Genomic DNA, 19151 nt, shown 5'->3' on the forward strand with positions numbered 1-19151 from the left:
ACAGCTCGGACTCATAATGATTCTCCTGTCTCAGCCTTCTTAGCACTGGGATTATAGGCACACACCACCATGTCCGGTCTTGGTGACCAGCTTGGCGCACTTCGGGGTGGGCCCTGCACAGCACATGGTACCAGGGATTGAACCTGGGTCCTTGTACTTGCCTGGGCAGGTGTTTAGACCACTGAGCTATCTCCATGGACCCCATACTTTTTTTTAATCCTGGAATTTCAAGAATTGCTATTGGGGTGGGTTAGGACCTGAAAAAGGGAAGCAGAATGGTCATGAGGGAAGGGAATAAGGCACTGGTGGGAGAAGTCACAGCAGGGAGCTAGAAAGGAAAGCGTCTTTGGGGATCAGAGGAAAGTGTCACTTTGGGGCTGTGTGCGTTGCTGCTGAGGCATCTCTGCAAGACATGTCAGGCATGAATTTTGTAGGTTAGCAAGAGGGCAGCTCAGGGGATAAAACAGGGCAAAGTAGTCCCCTCAGTGACACAGTGTATGTCCCCAGCACATGGACAGGAGGTGTTGGTGCCCTCCACCGTGGAGCAGGACTGCCTCCATCCTAGCACTTGGAGAAATGAAAGACTGGGATGCCACAATGTCAAGGGTCCAGCTGCTGCCTCTAGAGTGGGGGTGATTTAGTACCAGTGACGCTATACCAGCCTCACAGAGCCCTCTAGCAAATCATTCGACTTCTCCCAGAATCCCACATTTCTGCCTTGACCAGCCCTGGCTATCTGTGTACCCTACAAACATTTCTGGGCCCCAAGAAGTTTGATCAAAGCAGGACAGAAAGATGCAGTAGGTCATCTCTGGATTTCTGCTTGATTGGCAGTTACCACACTATAGGCTGAGTGCCCAGACTGTGCCCTACCAGTCCCCATGCTCCCTTTGCAGATCTCGCTCACTTGTGGCATAGCCAGTTCTCTCCACTGTGAAACTGGAAGCCTGCCCTAGGAGTCCAACCTGTCCCGCTGACAGCTGTGCCTCTAGGGTACTGCCCAGCACGAGGACAGAAGCCTCACTCCCAGAAGAACTGAAAGAGGAAGGGGTAAAGTGATTCCCCTGCTTTTCTGAAAACAATTTGAAGGCTGTTTGGTGATAATTTGGATTTTTGTGGTCTCACTTTGAGGAATGGCCTTGCAGATAAGATCTAGAGAATTAGGTATGCTCGAAGCTAATCATCTCCAGAGGACTCTTTCTTGAGACAGAGCTGTTGTAGCAAGGGATGAGGGAGGAACTCATTCCAAGGAACAGATAGCTCACCATAGCCCAAAGCAAACAAGATAGGAGTTTATCTCTCTCATAAAGACCAAGTCAAGAGAGACATGGTCCACTCAGTCCTTGGGAGCTGGGGCTTCTTCAGTATACTGCTCGGCCTCCCTAGGGACAGGCCACTTCTCCTGGGTACAAGATGACAGCATCATTCTTTAAACAAAGAAAAAGAACAGCAATAAAGCAGAGCAACATGCACCCATATGGCCCTTTTGCATCTCCACTGCCTTGAACCTTCTTGTGGGATGGCAGAGGAGGCTGGGACAGTCATCTCCATCCCAGGTGACCCTGTGGCCAGATGGAAAAGGTGCGGCTGCAGAAGAACAGTGGGCTAGGTGGTCAGGAGCTGTTGCCTCCTCCTCCCCTCCTTCTCTGGGAGGCTGGGAAGGCTGCCAGGGGTCACAGGTCCAGTACTCTCAGGGAAGTGAGGCTGGTGACCTATACCTCCTCCTGGAAATGGGTCAAATGGGTGGCAGTTGCCATGACCAGGTGATTTGTGCTGAATAAATGGTGTGAGGCTGCCCAAAGTACAGGGAATCAGCTGCACCCAAATGCATCAGAAAAAAAAAGCTAAGAAAACAAACACAGCTACCCCCAACGCAAGGGAAGCGTAGTGATTGAAGGACTGTGGTGAGAAGGGAAGAGGGTTGGTTTATACAATAGGGCAGCAGGTTCATATGGTGGCTCTCCAGCCGTGTTTTCACTACACAATGATTGAAGAATGCATTTATTGTAGGGTGGGAATTTTAAGCCTCCTTTTAAAAGCATGAGTCTCACGGGATTGTGCCAAAGGCAGACAGTTGCTCCCTGGAGAGCAGTTTCAAAACGACTTGTAGCTGAGTTTATTTTGTTTTATTAAAGAATGCCCAGCTAAACATTTTCTCCTATTCTCATGCTTTTGGAGTACAGAGAGAAGAAAGAAGCCTTGCTTCTGCAGCACACAGCCAGCAGGCTCCAGATGAAGTATCCTCCGTGCAGCTCACACCTTACTGTCTTCAGGATGACCGGCAAATTGCCTGAGCTCAGGGGTCACCATGGGGTATGCGTCAGGAGGGAGACGAACAGTGCTGTCTCTCAAAGGCATGTCACGTGCCTTGCTGTGCCTAGGCTTAGGGTTAGGGTTAGGTGCAATGTGCTTTCAAATTCCACTTGAAAAGTGAAATTCAGGTGCTTTTCCAAGCTGACTCCATCCTGGAGCCTGAATTCCTTCCGTTGCTGCATTGGTCCTGTGGTGCAAGACTGGACATGCATGGGCTGCTGGCTGTTGCAGAGCTGGCTCTTATTTATTTAGCTGCGTCTCCTTCCCATGGGGCCTTACACCTCTGTGGGGTAGGCCAGAGAGGCAAATGTAGGCAGGTCGCATCAATCCATTGGAAGGAGAAGAAAACACAAACCAGAGCAACCACCACTCAGGAAGTGCACGCTGTGTCCTGAGCCCGAAAGGCGCACAGCCGCGGAGCCTCTATGACCATGGCCGTGTGGCAGGGAGGGCCGGTCTTCTCACCTCAGAGGCCACAGAAGCCGAGTCCAGTCTTCTGGTCTGCGTGTGATGGGTGGTGGTGGCCAGGTTCAGACATTCAAGAGGGGGCCAGCTGCAGTGAGCATTTGCTCCAGGCAGGACAGGGTTTCCCCCTCTGAGGTGGGGGCTCCCCAGTGCAAGGGGAGAGTCACACAGAGTAACATCCCATCTAGCTTCCCATCATCCTGCACACCCAAGTCAGTGAGGTAGCTTCTCTCCTGAGGCCATCACTCTGGCCAGCAGAGGTCGTCCAGGGGACCCAGCCCCTGGTTTCCAGGTAGTGTTTACGGCAAGACAATTTTAACGCCCTGGCTTTGGCTTAGAGTGATGCATTCACCTCTTCAGTGCCTTTCCCCCTTCCCGAGTCCCTCTCTTGGAGGGCACACCAGCTTCACCCCACTCACTCTGATCTGTCAGTGTTTATAAGTCCCCTTGTTTATCAAGCTCTGGAGAGAAGAAGTCACGCTGTCGAAGCTGTCTGTCCAGAGTAGCACTAAGGTAGCAGAGAACAGCAAATGCATAACGGGATAGATAGATTTAATCATAAAAAAGTTTATTTCTCACCCTGGTGGGTTTGTTGTTGTTGTTGTTGTTGTTGTTGTTGTTGTTGTTGTTGCTGTTGCTGTTGTTTTAACCGAGCTGTATTATCGCACTGCTGATTTGGCTTTGCACCTGCTGCTAGTGGGCAGGAGACCTCTTCAGCACATATCATTCTGCTGTGCTATTCTCGGGTCAACAGCTTCCTCACTGCTCTGGTCCCTGTGGCTCCCGCCCTAGGGGACAGACTCCCATCAGCAGTGGCTGCACTGAACCAGTGCTGTACATGCTGCCTCACCTAACCCCAGATGTACCCTGGTGATTTCTGTTCCATCAAATAATTATTTTTACAATCCATACATGAGATAGTTGTTATTTTTTGGCCCTGAGAAACCTTTGTTTTAGAGCTTTCCCACATTTATTCTAGTAGTTTTTTTGTTTCAGAATACAATAAGCATTTCTAAGATGACTGCTATATGCTGCAGCCAGTAGTAAAACTATATAAGTCATGGTTCCTGGCCTCAAAGAGCTTGTAATCCAGATGGAAGTCAGGATAAAAACAATAATCAAGGGCACCCAAAGTAAGAGAGGACTACAAAGGCAATGGTTTCAAACTCTACATTGAATTATATTGGTGAGTAGATTGTTAAATTAATTTTATTTATTTATTTATTTATTTATTTATTATTTTTCTTTTTGGTGGAACCAGGGACTGAACTCAGGCCCTTGCACTTGCCAGGGAAGTGCTTATTCCACTGAGCCATCTCCCAGCCCTGTTAAATCAATTTAACCAGCATTGAAAATATAAAAGGATAATTCTTTTCCTCCTTTCCCTAGTACCTCCAAGGTACTGCGAATTGAACCCAAGGCCTTATGCATGCATGCCAGGTAAGTACTCTACTACTGAGCCACATTGCCAACCCAAAGAGATGACTAAACTACTCATACTAAGAACAATTTTGTGAAAATATGATTCTATTTAAAATATAAATACAATATATTTCTTACCACATGTTATGATCAAATATGTTGGAAACCTTTCAACAAATTGGCATTGAAGGAACACTGTGCAAAGGATTCCTGAGCCTGGGTAAATGACACTTTGGAACCAATGGGAAACTAGGAAGTGTTTCCATAAAACATGCATATGTCCAATTTTGCATACAATGTTGGTAATTGACAGACTTTTCAATCCATCCATAGACCCTGGTCAAATCCTCTAATCTGGAAATTAAGTTCAGAAGAGAGAAAGGGAGACAGAGGAGAGAGCAAGGATCATGTATTAGTCAGACTTTCCATTATTGGAAACAAATATTTGATACCTACAACCTAAAGGGTAAAAGGGCAATTCATGGCTCATGCTTTCAGAGGTTATAGCACACGGTCGGCTGGCTTCAGGGCAGAAACATCATGGCATAAGGGATGATGAAGCAGTCTGCTCACCTCATCCCAGCTGAGAAAGAAGGGAAGAGCCAAAGGAAAGCATACCCTTCCAAGGTACACCCCAGGGACTTACATCCTCCAAACATGCCCTATCTTCTAAGAGCAATTCAGCTATGAACCCATCAAGGGGTTCATCCACTGCTGAGCTTAGTGTCCCATGATCCTCTCATCTTCCAAGAGCCCCACCTACGAGCATATGAGCCTGTTGGGGGACATTTTTAATCCAAACCCTAAATCTGTCTCCTGAGTCCATGCATCTCTGATGAGGACCAGGGCACCCATATCCTGGGACATCAGTAAGGCCTCTGAGAACAAGGATTCCTGGGCATGTTAAAATTTTGGGAAGAGTATGCTGGGAATACTCAGATGCCAAGACGCCACTTGGAGGCCTTGTCTCAGCCATGTGACAGGCTGGAAGACTGTAGATGGGGCACAGTGGGAGAAGTTTTCAAAATAAAAATGTCATTTGACTCACTCAGTGTTTTGTAGAAAGAGCGAGGAAGCAGAGGACTTTGGTGGCTGTGAGTCTCTGGTTTTGTGAGGGCCTTGGTGCTGGGTGAGTCTGGAAGGATCTAGAGGAGAATCATGGGAGTCTGGTGAAAGGGAGATGCTAAGGTGGAGAGAGATGAGGCACAAAAATCAGAAAGGACTCCCTGCTTTGAGTTGATATGTCATTTAGACAATCAGTTTGGTGATAGCCACAGGTGTGTCCAGAGACTCTGAGAGCTCCATCCATAGTGAAATGGCAAGTGAGGACCTCAGGATGAAGCAGGTGATGTGTAGACTGCAGTGTGAGCTTCTGGAGGTGAGGCACACAGTAGAGAAGGGCCAGGCCAGCCCCAGTAGGGCAGGAGGCTCCACACCTTGGGAGGACTGGATGTGTGTCCTACCCATGTGGATCTGCACTGGGGAGTCCATCCAGCTCCCACTCCACAAGGACCTGTGAGGATGGGTCCTACCTCGCACCATGTTCAGCTGACATCCTGAACATGCTAAGATCTGATGACCCAGCCACTGAGCACCACTGGTCCTGTGTTGATCCCCATTCCTAAAGCTTGGTGCTATCCACTGTGTTCTGACCCTTTGCACATATCCTCACTTCCCCACCACCTACCTGCCACTTGTCCTCACATCCAGTCTATCTGGTCTACCACACTGTCTCCTCCAGGGTGTGTCTTGTTTCTACCAGATTTCATGGAGCCTGCCAGTGTAAGACTGAGTTAGGGCCCTAATCTCACTCTAGCCCCAGGCCCAGGACCCTGAACAAGCCTTGTTCATTTCCACTGCAGAGAAGGAAGATGTCATGTGGAACTTACTACTTATCACTCCTGATATACATGGGGATGACCAAATATATGGTGGACGTTTAAATTTTTAAAGTGTACCACAGTACATACACATTGCCCTTAATACCTCTTAAAATACTCCCCTTCACTTCAAGCACATTCATCTCATCATTCTTGCGACTGTCTGCTGCAAGTCTGGAGGTCTTCTTTCCTCAGTCTTCAGTTGCATTGTGTTGATGCCTCAACATCCTGAGTTGGCACAGATGTTTCCCTTTCATGGCCATCGTGACTTTGGGGAAGAGTGGGAAGTTGCACAGCACCAGATCCTGCACGTAAGGTGGGTGAGGACACCTTCTTCCCATTGGATGTTGGGTGGTTACAGTAGTGATATTTCTTTATCACATCACATAAAGACACTCACCAGAGAGAATTTCCAGAACTGTTTCAGAAACTGGCAAGAACAATGAGAAAACTGTCTTTGAAATGAAGGGGAGTATTTTGAGGGTAATGACAATGTATCATTGACTGCAATTTTAAAAATTTAAGCATTCACCATGTTTTCCAATCATACCTTGTGCTATATGCTGCTATAATTCTGGGCTAGAGTTAAATTTGTAGTAGGTTATGTAGGTGAGCTCCTGTACTACTTGTTCGTAATACCACCAACTATTTCCAGATGGCCATACAACACAGACCCTGTGAAGCTAAGATCAGAGCATTCAGGGCAGAAACTATATTTTGTTAATAAAAAAAAATGCGTGAGGAGCAATGGAATCTTCTACCATTGAGACCTGGCATTGTTTGCCCACATGACTTTTCTTTGGCAGCACACCGTTTCCTCTTCAAGCTTAGTATTGGAATACTAAGATTACCAATTCCTCTTTGGTGGTTCAGCAATTTGGCTGGCAGAGCAAAGCAAAGAAATTTTCAATTCCACAAACACATGCAGAACGAAGTGCTAGTCCTGATCTCCTGGGGTCTCCATGAAGATGAAAGCTGAGCAGAACGTCCTCAGTGGAGTGCCCCATGCCTGCTGAGGTCCCCATCAAGACCAGCTCTTCCTCCGTAGGAAGACCAAACTGTCCCTGATCAACAGATCTTCCCATCAGCCCAGACAGTGATATTGCTGTGGACTTATCTGTCTCTGAGAACAGAATCCAGAGGTTGTTATGCAAGACAAGAAGTAAGTAGGAGGAGCAGGGGTGTGGAGCTAGAAGACCTTCGGATCCTAGTTTTGTTTCTTCCCACCCAGCAACCTTAGACAAAACCATTAGATATGTTGAGTCTTGGTGTCTAAAGCTAACTGAGAACATGGCCAACAGTGAATTGTTACTCAGCAATTACTATTGTTACTGCACCACCAGGCAGCACCTCTGGTAATCAATTGTCAAGAGAGCATTATATTCTCAGATCTCTTTGTGGGTGTTAAACTGTGGTTTATTATAGATAAATGATTTGCTCATTAGTTCATTCATTCATCTAACAAATGTTGATTGCCTGCTCTGGTGTAGGTGCTATGATACAGCGACCAGCAAATCCTCAGCTCTTATGGGTCTCAGGTTCCACTGAGAGGGAACAGACAACAAACACGGAGGCCACGTGAGTCTCCCTAGGGACATCCCGCCCCCACAGCTGCCAGTGATGGTTCACCGGAGGGATCACAGCCAGCCCTTGCCAGGCCCAGGCAGACAGATGGGAATTTCCCTTTTCCAGGTTGGATGTCTTTGCAGGCACCCACACCTGCGTGGCACCCCTTTTGTCCTATACGTCTTATCCTACCCATATAGCCCAGGCCAAGGGAGCTCTTTTGCTCTTTGCTCTGCATCCCCATCCCCCAAGAAGAAAACTTCTGCTTCGCCCCTTCCTGAGGAAAGATATTGCCTGTTGGCCTTGCTCTGTGTTGAGAGGTAACTCGGGACACTGGCCAGTGCTTCTGTCTTTCAGGAGGACACTGCAGAGTGTCCCAGTTCTCCACTGCAGGCCGCTCCCTCATTCCTCATCCAGCCGCTCCAACTCTTGGGTGCTGTTCCACCATGGCACTTTATAAAGCCACTGCTGCAGGTTACCTTCTTTTCTCTGCTTGCTAAAGTCTGCCTACCTGCTCAGTTCCAGCCCAGGTGACCCTTCTGCAGCACAGCATGGGGCTGGCCTCCCTGATTCTGGGGATCACAGAACCCTGAGCTTTTGATGGGCACACAGCTTTAAAATGAAAAACATTTCTCAGTTTTCCTCCATGGCAGGTACAGCCATGTGACTGGGAACTGGCTTCTGTCTGCCTTTTTTGCCAGCAGTTGGTGCTAAGACTCAGCGCCTTGGTAGTGCAACCAAATGGAAGGTGCCTGGGTGCTTGAGTTGGCGCAAGTGGCCATGTCCGTCCTGGACCATGGAGGTCCAAGCAACCACATCAGAGAACACTACAGTTTCTTTCTCTGTCTCAGCCTCAGTCTCAGTCTCAGCTTCTGTCTCTGTCTCGCTCCATCTTTCTTTCTCTTCTCTCTCCGTTCTGTCTCCCTCTCTGTCTCTCTCTCTCTCCTTCATCTCAAAAATCACTGTCACTTTGATTTTCATTAAAGACCCTAATATGAAACTAAAAATTCATTCTCCTCTGTGAAGTCTTCCTGACCTGCTGCTTGTGTGTCTCCCCAAAGCACTGGAATTGGCTTTTGCCTCAAAGAGCCATTCTCTGGCTCTTTGTGACTTATGTGCCACAACAACATGAGTCCGTGGGGAGCAGGCACCTTTGGCCAAATGTGCACCTACCTGAAAACCAACACCCTGCCTTTATCCTCCACATGTTTAATCAACATCTGTTCTACAAATCGTGGGGGGACTGAACCCAGAGCCTTTGAACTGAGATACAACCCCACTCTAAGAAAAAAAAAGATATTTTAAAAAATTTAATGTATGCAATGTGTGAATTATTCAAACTGTCCTACCAATTTGATTTGAAACTGTCTCATTGCTATTTGTTTATCAATAAAATTATGGGAAAAAAATTTAGTGACAGTGTCTTGCCAAGTTGCTAAGTTTCTCAGGCTGGGCATGGGTCTATGAAATCTTGTAATAGAAATTTTCTCCTGCTTTTTCCATGCTGAAAATCAGCACATACAGTAGAAATACAGTACTAGTAACTAGTGTGGTTTTAAATTTTCTAGTAGCTAATTTAAAAATAAAAACATGAAACTAATTTAAGTACATAGTTTTAGACCCTATATTGCCATTTTCATAAGTAATCAATGGAAACATTTTTGCTAAGAGTGTTTTACTATCTTTTCCCCTTTGGACTAAGCCCTTGGTATCCAATATACACCTTACCTTTATATCACAGTTCGGACCCAATGTGACACAGCTACATGGTTACCCATAGAAAATGGTCACTTGCTGGACAGTGCAGCTCTGGAAGGCCCTGGACCAGCTCTGGAAGGTGAGGGAGATCTGACAGAGGCAGAGGTATGCAGGGGCATAGAGCCAAGATGAGGCATGCCCACAAGTTTTTCCTGTGTCTGCTTTGCAGAGGACTCTGTTACTCATGGGGTATTGTGCCTTAGTATCTGTGAAGTCACTCTGATGTGCAGAAAGGATTGTGGGAAGAAAAGAACCAGTGAGAGGAGAAGAGTATTTGTGAGGGCTCTGGGCATCCCTAACAAGGTACCAAAGTGAGGACACCCCAGGTTTCCCTTCAGTGCCTCACTGATACAGGATGTACCTGGCCACTCTGGCCTTGTCTTCAATGCAGCTTCTAACATGACCTTGGCCAAGGACATTGGGGCATGAGGGGCAGCATAGTATCAGGAGCACCTATGCTGGGCCTCCTACTGCTATGTCCCTGCATAGAGTGTTCCAACTCTCCATGTCTCCATTTCCACAGGACATCCCTGAAATTAGCACCCACAGAACTATCTCTTCCAAGGAACCAAATCCTGAAGATTCCCTGAGAGACACTTCAGGTGCCAGCTCTGATGACCTTGGAGCCACTAGATGTGCAAGCTCCAGATAGCTACCAGGGGCGGGTGCTCTCCTCAAATCACTGACGCCACAAGCAGCTTTCTGCCAAGGCACTTGGCCCACAAGGGTTGAGTCAGAGAACATGGCCTCAGCACTCAGGAGACAAGAACAGCAGTCACATGGGGGGTCAAGCCCAGCCACTGGGTGCAGAAAACCACTTGAAGGATCCTGCCTTTCCTCTGCTTGGTAGAACCTTGGTGCTCTGAGGTCTGCCAAGAATTCTGAGGAAATGGAACATAAAATAAAGACCTTGACAGTCTAGGCCAAGCCCATTCTAGGGAAAACAGGGAGTTGTGGCCATTACATGGATGGCTTGAGGGTAAGGGAAGCAAGAAAGTCCCCCAAGCTCCGAAAAGAGGCTCGCAGCTTTCCAGTGTCTCAGACTGAAGTGTCTTTTGGCCCGCATTTATTCAGTTAATGGCTTTGGTTTTCTACCTAAACTCTCACACAATGCTCTGGTCATAAAAGCCTGGGGCCCTTTCTGCTGACGTGTTCTGGGTACTGCAGGACTAGGCTGCGCTGGACTAATTTGGAATTGATTCTTAGAAGGGAAGCAGGTCTGAGATACAAAGCTCGAGGTTCCATTCTCTGAGATCTACGAGTATCTAGAGAGCAATGGAAACCTTGGTCACGGTGCTGATCTGGGAAATCTGAGTATCTCACGCATTGAGGGTTTCAGAAATGTGTGATTCTGGACTTGGGAATCGGCCAGCCTTTGTGGAGGTGGCTGAGCTTAGGGGCGAGAGAGGTTGAGGAAATCAAAGTGTTAGGTCCTGGCCAACACTGTTGAGAAATCCCCAGTCCTTCTTTGCAAGGGGCTGGCCAAGGCAAAGAATATCCTTGGTGGAAAATGGCTTCTTAAGGAGGAAGTCTATAATTGGGTGGAGTTTCTGCCTGTCTCCAGCTTGTAGAACAGCCAGGCTTTTTTTTTTTTTTTTTTTTTCCATATGGAAAGCTGTTCTTAGAGACCCAGGCTGGGGCTCATATGTCCTCATGCTTTTCTCTAGGGACATTTTCTTTGGTGGTCCCAGCCAGAGTAGAAGCAGAAAGTTTCTCTGAGGAATGCTTGGTGCAAGCAGAGTGCTCCATGACATTTGCGAGAAGGGTGCATGTGTGATGTCACCCCTGGGTGGTAGGGCAGAGTGGCTCATACCACTTCCTGATCCCTCCTTCTGATTCATTCTTTGGTTGGTGACAGAAGACGGAATGGAAAGCCACCTTTCTTGCCAAGCTCTTAAAAGGACTTTCAAGCGCAGGAGAAAATCCAGCAGGCTAAATCGACGGATTCATTCTAGAGTGCTAGGGACTTAATGCTTTAGCCGCCACTCTAAGTTTTCCAGGCTGGAGGTTCAGCTCTCAGCCAGCTGAGTACAAATCAGGATTCTGCTGCTTGGTAGCTGTGAGGCTGTGGACAACTGATTTCATTTCTCAGAGCCTTGATTTTCTTACCTGGAAAATGGGATTGACAATCACGTTCGTGTGCTTCTCAGAGTTCATGGGACTTTTTTTTTTTAAAGAGAAAAAAAGTTTATTTAGCTCAGAGTTTGTAGAGGTTGCAGTCCATAAGCTGACTCTAACACAGAGGGTTACATGGCAGAGAGGCAACCACTTATGGTGACAGCAAACAGCAAAAGCAACAAGGGGAAGAAGAGAAAAGTCTCGGAGTTCATGGGATTAAGTGAAATAATTAAGATAAAATTTATGTCATGGTGAGGGGCATCCAGCAAGCTGCCAGTGCTGGACATCAAGGTAAGATTCAAAACATTAGCCATGCAGGGTTTTTTGTTTTGTTTTGTGCTCCAGAGGACCAGTGCTTTAGTAAAGGAAACTGAGAGGAGGTTTGGATTTGTTACAGGAAAAAAACCATCCCACGTTCATTTGGGTCATCTCATTTCAAAATACACAGTTGACAGGACAAATGTTGTGAATACAACATCAGCTTTTAGTTGTGAGGAAATGCAGGTAGACTGTAACCCAGCAACAGGCCTGGGCAGTGGTGTCCTCGGCCAGCAGACTTCCCTGGGTCAGGAAAAGCAGGGTAGAGAGAATTTAAAACGAAGAATAAAACCAACCAACTATTGAGTCTACTTTTTATTATCACCATCAATATTCAACATTAGAAAATATCTGTTAAAAATGGTCATCCTCATGCCAATGTTGTGTGTGTGTGTGTGTGTGTGTGTGTGTTCTACATTCTTTTTTTTTTTTTTTTTTTTCTTTTCTTTTGGCAGAACCGGGGACTGAACTCAGGCCCTTGCGCTTGACAGGGAAGCACTTATTCCACTGAGCCATCTCCCTGGCCCCTACATTCTAAACAGTTGATACAGTTACAGTTTGTTTATTTTACTTTATGAAGTAAGTAAATTTTTTGGTACCTTTATATTACTTATCCTACAATAAGCATTTTATTCTCATGGAAATAAATTTGGAGAATTCCCCCTGGGCAATTGGCTTCTAGCAAATGCTTTTCCAGCTACAGGGTTAATTTTGAAAGTAAATTCATAGTGGACTAGAATTTTTCCTCCTCCCTTTGTGGGTAATCTATGTCTCCAGCCCCTCTATACAACATACCTCTTCCTTTGAAAAATTGTCTTATCAGTTGAACAGACTATTACGCAATTGTCAACAAGAATAAGGTGGATCAATATGAACGGACACATAACACATAGAGTGCAATGTCCAACAGATAATGTTAAGTGAATTAAACAGTATGCAGAACACTTAAAATATTTTTAAAAGTGCTATTCATGAAAACATTCATTACACTACATGACACACTACCATTCATCCCTCTCAACATACTCCCCATCATTTCAAAAGCACTTAGCCTGTCATTCTTGCCACTTCTAAAGCAGTTCTAGATGTCATCTCTCCTGAGAGTCTTTACCAGTGCTGTGGTGGCTGACTCCATACCCTGGATTCACACAGAACCTTTACATTTCAAGGTCGTACATGACTTTGGGTAGAGCCAAAGGTCTCCCAGCTCCACATCTGGTGACTAAGGTGGACGAAGATACACGGTAATGTTTCTGTCAGCCTGCCTTTCCATAGCATGACATTCGGTGGCAGCATTATTCCTGTATTTTGTGTTATATCTCATGAAGATGCTAAAGAGAACGTCCAGAACTGCTTCAGAAAGGGCAAGAATGATGGGATAAGCATGTCTGAAGTAACAGGGAGTGCTGTGAAGAGAATTAATGGCAATGTGTTAACTTTTACTGTAATACTTTGCGATGCGAACACGTCATAGATTTTGACAAGCATTTACTCATACACATGTGCTTTACACATTAATAGAGTATCTCCCCAAGGACATAAAGAAGTCTGTGGGCTTAAAAGAATGATAATATATGATTCTAAAGACAAAGACAGGAACTATTTTGATTCCTTTAGTCTGTGTCACTATTTAGAAATGTTATGCTACAAAATTTTAATATAGTGCAGCAGAGTAGGATTCACAAAGTGCAATATTTTTGTTTGGTAAAGTTTGCAAGTTTTGGTTCCTACACAAAATGTTTTACTGAATCTGAACAAGATTTTTAACACTGGCATTAATTTTCCTTGCTAAATTGTTAGTTATTCATTTTAAAGTGAAAGAACACATTGGAGGGAAACTGCTACTGTGTTATACGGTTCTTGCTCGAATGATTTTGTGGCACGGTAGAGTGTGAAATGATCTGCTCTGGGCATCTAATATGAATTTGAATTTTAATCAGAATTTAAAAGTGCTTTTGGACATTATTTTAATTTTACTCTCATAAGAATTGCTTGGAGGAGCAAGCTAATCAGCACTGGTAAATCGGTCACCTTTAGGGCCATTCTAGATGACTTTGACGGATCTCAGGAGCAACCACCTTATTAATCCTACCAGAACCACACTCATTCTCTTCTCTAACGGGAATTTTTATTTGCGATCCTGCTATTCCTGGGAAAGGGCAAGATCTTCTTATTCCAGAAATGGGCAGCTGGACAAATAAGTGCTGGGATGGAGGCATCGCATTCAGTGGAGCAGGGAAGCTCTGAGGCTGTTCTGGGATGGGAGGATTTGACGATCTGAGATGGGGCAGGCAGCCCCTCCCTGGCGAGGGAGGGATGTGAAAGACCAGGAATAATCACCAGGACCCACCCCCACCTTCCCAAAGAGGGCCTTGTGTTCTCTCAGGTAGGCTGGCTGTGCCAGGGTACAGGAAGGCAGAGCTGCTTCATGCTGAGTGCAACAGGTCTTCCTTTCTCTCTCCTCAGTGAGCCTGGCTTGCTGCCAATGTCTCTACCACCTACTGTCTGTGGCTCTAGGAGTGGAGGCCTCCTTTTGTAGCAGAATTTCCCACTGAGTGGTTGCAGGGGCCCCGCTATGCCACTATATGGCCACCAACCTAGCAGGGAGGGGCCATTGCTGCCCGGGGTTCTTGGCATCATCTCCTGCAGCATCCTAGTGGGCCACACTGATACCAATTGGTCCGAGAGTCATTTTGTTGGAAGGTAGAGGAGAACTGCCCCCAGGGACAAAGACTATTGTTCTGGTTGCTTGGCAGAAAGGGATGTGTGCTGTGTAGATGAGGAAAGGACACTGAGCTATTTCATTCCCTGGTGAAGATCATCTTTGGTGGTGCTCTTGTCTCTGGTTACTGTGATTGTTTGCAAGTCAGCATCTCATGGGGAGCACATGGCTGGCTAGAAATGTCCCCTACAGTTTGAAGCCCAGCGGCCTTTCTAGCCGTAGCTGTGGGGTTGTCTTCAGCCTCTCCACACCTTCTTGCTGCAAGGGTCACACAGATGCAGCCACGACATACACAGGACTTCCTCTGAAAACACAGAGTGGGCTCTGTAGCTCCACTTCCAAGACTGTCTGGGCCCATTTCTGAGAGCTGGCACCAGCTGTGCCCAAGGGTAATGGTGACAGTTTACAGTAGTTGTCAAATTGTGACATACAAGTGAGATCCCCATGAGTGACTCCTTCCTGGGGGGGTGGGGACGGTTTGTAGCTGCTGGTGAAACCACCAAGGCCTCATTCACAATCTGTCCAGATCTTAGATTCTGTGCCCAGCAGCACTGAATGAAGTCACAGAGACCCAGAGCTCAGGGGTCGGGGACAACCTACGACATTTAAGGTGCATTCAGCCAACGAACACCAGCTGACTGGCGTCAGGCTCAGCAGCTCTGTCCTGGGCATGTGAGCCCCAGCAAGACAATGAGAAAAGTTCCCAGCAAAGCGCAAGGAGGGTTTTGGCCGAAGCGTGCTGAAGTTAGGAAGATGGTTACGTAAAGGAAAACGCCCCGCGGCGCCTATCTTCCACACGTGTGAGGGTGCTGGCCTAACTGCCCATCTTAGAGCATCTGCCTCTAACATCCGAAGGGCCCCAGGCAAAAGCACCCGCGAAGCCCTGTCCTCGTCCAGATATCTGGGAACACAAACCAAGCCCACAGACAGTTACATAAAATAGGCTCTGTTTTCATACTTATAAAATGTATATTCATGCACTTTTTCATATATTCATGTATTTCAAGACAAAATTGAAAAATGTATAAAGCTATAGCTTGTACATGACCGAAAGTTGGCAAATAACAAAGATGACTGAATTAATTATTACCGCACATGTTTAAATGTCCTTTGGAATGAATACTAAAATAGACATACATAATTTATAATTAGTTTATTTCTCTAAATTAATTTCTTGGCTTCATTTCATCATGATTACAAATCCTGTCATTATAATGAACATTTTCACATAATTTGGTTCTAGTTATAGCAATGAGTTAAGGAATTTAAAAAATGTGAATGTATTTGAATATGCAAAATTTTAATATGTCTTCAGAAATGTGAAAGTACATGTAAAAATGTCAGAAATGTATTTTCTCATATGTATTTTGGAATAAAGTTACTTTTTCTGATAATTTATCCTCCTACCCCTACCTTTCCTTTCAATACCGGGAATTGAACCCAGGATCCTCACAGTGAGCTACACTGCCAACCTGTTATTATTCAGGGTTTCACTAAGTTGCTAAATTGCAGAAGGTTGAACTTTTGAGCCTCTGTCTCAGCCTCCCAAAGTGATGAAATTACAGATATGTGGTGCCATAAGCCACATTTTATTTTTTTTGGGGGGGGGGTGATACTGGGGATTGAACTCACAACCTTGAACTTGCCGAGCAAGCACTTATTCTACTGCGCTATCTCCCCAGCCCCTTAAGCCACATTTTAAAGCAAAATACTAAAATTTAAAACAGGCAAAAAGGACAAATTATAATTAATAAATGTTAAAATGATAAGTGAAAACAATTTAAATGAAACTGATTTGAAGCTTCATTTTTTTGAAAACTAAATGCAATGATATTAAATATCCTTAGAGATAACAGATTTGTACCAGTCAATTCCCGTTCTGCCTCCTCACAGGAAGAGTCCCTGTCTCGCTCCCCCCATGCTGCATTTTGACTTCCACAGACAGCAGTGCAAAAATAACAGGGATGGTTGACCATCGCCCTGGGGTGGTGTGGACCCTGCAGGTGAACAATGCAGCACCTCTGCAGCAGGGCCAAAGGGATGGGATAGAGGAGCAGGAACAGTTCTGGGGCCTGATAACTGCTGGGCAAGAACCATTCATTCTCCTTGCCATCGGAGAGGCAGAGCCGGTGTGCAAACCCTCCCCTCCCATCACTTGCTGCTGGCTGCCCACGTCCTCTTTCACCCCAACCTCACACTCACTTTATGACCATGGACCTTCATGATGCTCTAGGGAAGTGAAGTTTTCTTGCTTCCACAAAGACTTTGGGGACACATAGTGAGACATCACAGAGAAGCATTTTCTAAGGCCCGAGAAGAAGGGTTAGTTTCAGGAGTGGATATTTAGGGTTCCAAGTGAGGCTTTGCTTCCCCTGAGCCCTGGACCCTGAGCAGCTAAGGGGCCATGGGAGAATCAGTAAAATCACCCTTTTAGTTTCTATGAAGGTGAAGTGGTCTAGAGCACAGACTCAGGTCCCAGTCCCAAGTCCCCTAGTGGACCACTTATGCAGAACAACAGCTCAGTGACAGTGTTCCATTCAGATGACTTCTTACCTTCTGGTCTCCAGCTTACCCTGGCTCTGGACCAACCTCCCCTTGACAGAAGGAACTTTCAATGTATGTGCCCTTCCCCCTCCTGTTCCCCTCATATCTAGTTACGAAGTTGAGGGAGCAGAGGCAAGGGCAGTGCAGCCAGTCTGAAGAAGCACTTCCCTCTTTCTGTACATCCATCCATCCATCCACGCACATGCATGCGTGTGTGTGTGTGTGTGTGTGTGTGTGTGCAAGCATTGTACACAAGCCCACAGGGTGTGAGGTGTCACATACAGACCAGTTAAGCCTGGGCTTGGTCGTGTCTGAGGCTGGGCCATGTCTGTTTGTGCCCTCACTTCCCATTTTTGTACATTTCCCCAGATCCTGAGCTCTCTCAGCTCATCCTACCCTCTCCCTTTGCCTAGACTCGCAATTCTTTCCTGGCTGACTCTTTGCCACTGAAGATTTTCTCTGTCTCAGAGGACACAAGGCAGAAAACATGGAGCTAAGGCTAAAACATCTGTTTCTTGAGGGCCTAGCGGAGCGAGGCAGACGTCTTCCCCAGGAAGGAGTACACAGCACAAGCGGCATTAAATGGACATAGAAAAACACGCAGCAATCTGATGGAGCTTGTACAGTGTGGGTGGCTGTCCACGACTCAGCGGCCACCAGAGGGATTTCCATGGCAGCGCAGTGGAAAGGGGGCTGGCCGTGGCCTCCCTGGCCACCCTGACAGTCTTATTTTTCAAAAAGATCTCAGGTCTCTCACAAGGACAGCATAGGGGTATAAAACACCCACCTCCACTGGTCTCCAGACGGTGAGGTTTGTGCCCAGTGAAATTAGGTATGCCGAAAATCACTTCCAGAATGTACTTAAATTGCGCTGTGCTATTCTTAAGGATCTGGTTTCACAGATATTATGGTTGGATTTTATTTTTAAATGGCCTCAGCCAAAAACATCTTTGCAAAACAGGAGGTCCATTTCATTCCAATGTTTCATTTTGGATGACTGCTGCCCTCTTGGAGCACCAAATGCTGGGACTAGGTCGCCCGGATGCATGTGCCTCTGCCCCGTCAGCTTCAGTGGCATCCCATGGCGGACAGACTCTGGCTGAAGAGAGGGCAGGCCCCACCCCTGGGCCATGCTGTGCTGAGTGTTGGGAGCAGGGGCTGGTTCATGCTAATCACTGTAAACAGTACTTTCTGAGCTAACTGTCACCTTCCATGGTATTCATGCAGAGACATACAGTATCTTGTGATCAGACAAGGCTAGACACAGCACTCAGTGGCAGGAGACAGTGTCACAGAGAGAGGCAATGTCTTTCCAGGTTTGTGCTAGTGGCCATGTTTAGTATGGCAGAACTTCAGACCAGAAGATCATGGTGGGGGAATGTAAGAGTCAAGCAACATAGGATGATGGAACGCTACAGAATTTAGGGGGAGCTGGCTTTCTGGGCCCCACAAAGCAGAAAAGCATTAGGTGTTCTGCTATCTGGCAACATTATTGCTGCAAGCACTGGCTTAAATATCCAGCCTAAACCCAATTTACTCCAAGGGCTACTCTGCCAGCAGCTCTGTTACAGAGCTGTAGCTCTTGATCCCGTTTGTGAAGAGACACATGGAGATGGGGAAACAGGAAGGAGACCTGCAGGTCAGGCCTGGCTGCAGGGCCAGCTGCTGACTCTCCAGGTGGGGAAGTCATTTTGTGCTGGGACCTAATGGCTGAAGATGCGGCCAAGTTGGGGGTTGAGGGCAGATCTGACAGCTTGTACTGATACCCCACCTGGATAGTGCATTGTGACCCCAGGAGGCTCTCTGCTGTTGCCACCTGTGTCACTGAGTATAGTTCATCTCAGATTACTTGGGTTCAGGTGCCTTCTGAAAAGCCCTGTGTCCCAGCTGGAAGCCACCTGTTCCTGTTCCAGCAAGGGAAGCATCTGCGAGTGGGGAAGATCCTATAACTGGGGCTGGTCACAGAGTCACAGACAGCTCAAAGCCTGGATCAGGTAGGAGCCCTTCTCTGGTGAAAGTCGTCATTGATCTGTCCTCTCCCATCA

This window comes from Octodon degus, unplaced genomic scaffold, assembly GCF_000260255.1.
Source record: "Octodon degus isolate 3935 unplaced genomic scaffold, OctDeg1.0 scaffold00127, whole genome shotgun sequence".
Classification (NCBI taxonomy): domain Eukaryota; kingdom Metazoa; phylum Chordata; class Mammalia; order Rodentia; family Octodontidae; genus Octodon; species Octodon degus.